We start from the raw sequence: 1,829 nt of genomic DNA, 5'->3' as shown, positions 1-1,829 counted from the left end.
ACAGCGTTGTCTCTGTCCGAAAAAAAATGTAATTTTGTCTGACACAGGAGTCATGTCACGTCCTACATGTTAAGTGAAACATGTTTCTGTTGGCCAGGGGCCCTTTGTAAAGGGCTTTGAGCACGTTTAGTGGAAATTGCGCTGTATAACAGCTCAATTTATTTTTTTTATAAGACCTGCAAATATGTAAATGTCGCCTGTAGTGGATACAAGTTCAAAATTAGAAACCCTATGGTAGGTTTTATCGTAGAGAGCGGTGGTGGCTGTCTGAAGCCAGGCATCGTGAAAAAAAAAAGAACTAACGAAATAGTGAAAACGGAGAGGCTGTATTCCTCCCACCCGAAGCCCCTCGAATACAGATTTACGAGGCACTGATTATTCCAGTATTGACATTTAACGTTATAACAAGTGTCACTAAATGACAAATTGCCATATTTATAGACAATAAAGATCTATAATAATAATAATAATAATAATAATAATAATAATAATAATAATAATAATAATAATAATAATAATAATAATAATAATAACTATTATGATGATGATGATGATTATTATTATTATTATTATTATTATTATTATTATTATTATTATTGTTATATTATTATTATTATTATTATTATTATTATTATTATTATATAATTGTGGAACCCGGGGCCTCACAAAAAAGAACTTAGAAAGTATCGATTCATACCACCGCAAACAATTACGTCGCGTAATAAAATCTATTGGCCAGAGACAATTACAAATACAGATCTCTATGAAAAAACAGGGTCCAACGCCTGACTACAATAATCAAAGAACGGCGATGGACGCTATTTGGTCACATCTTACGTTGAATGAGAAGCTACCATCCCAGCCCAAAAGGCAATGACAGATTATTTCCTTCATGGCAACAAATATGTAGGGAGACTACGAACATCAATAGTAACTATCCTGAACCAGGATCTCTCTACATATCAGAAAATTCTGGATTCAGATGAGGCCGAATTAATCCCTGAAGAACTAAGAAATACTGCAGTGCCCTCTGTACTAAAGTCACAACAAGATCTTGACAGCCTCAAAACTCTGGCCCATGATCGTGGGCAATGGAAACAATTAACAACATGGATGGAGAAAGCAGCTATACTCATTGACCATGACTGAATCACACAATTCACAGCAAGCATCATTCGGACTGCGAAGCTTACTACTACTACTACTACTACTACTACTACTACTACTATTACTACTACTACTACTACTACTACTACTATATTATACTACTACTACTACTACTACTACTATCTACTACTACTACTACTACTACTACTACTACTACTACTATTACTACTATACTACTACTACTACTACTACTACTACTACTACTACTACTACTACTACTGCTGCTGCTACTACTACTACTACTACTACTACTACTACTACTACTACTACTACTACTACTACTACTATATCTTAGCAAAAACTCTCAAGCCAAAGTATTATACTACTATTACTTCTCCTGTAAATACTACTACTACTACTACTACTACTACTACTACTACTACTACTACTACTACTACTACTACTACTACTACTACTACCACTATCACTACTACTATTACTTCTCCTGTAAATACTACTACTACTACTACTACTACTACTACTACTACTACTACTACTACTACTACTACTACTACTATAACTACTACCACTACTACTACTACTACTACTACTAACTACTATTACTACTACTACTACTACTACTACTACTACTACTACTACTTTATTACTACTACTACTACTGCTGCTTCTACTACTACTACTACTACTACTACTACTACTAC

This window comes from Berghia stephanieae, chromosome 10 (genome assembly GCF_034508935.2).
Source record: "Berghia stephanieae isolate SIO BIC M18660-M18661 chromosome 10, UCSD_Bste_1.3, whole genome shotgun sequence".
Taxonomy (NCBI): Eukaryota; Metazoa; Mollusca; class Gastropoda; order Nudibranchia; family Aeolidiidae; genus Berghia; species Berghia stephanieae.
The sequence above is the reverse complement of the archived record's forward strand: the minus strand, read 5'-3'. Positions refer to the sequence as shown.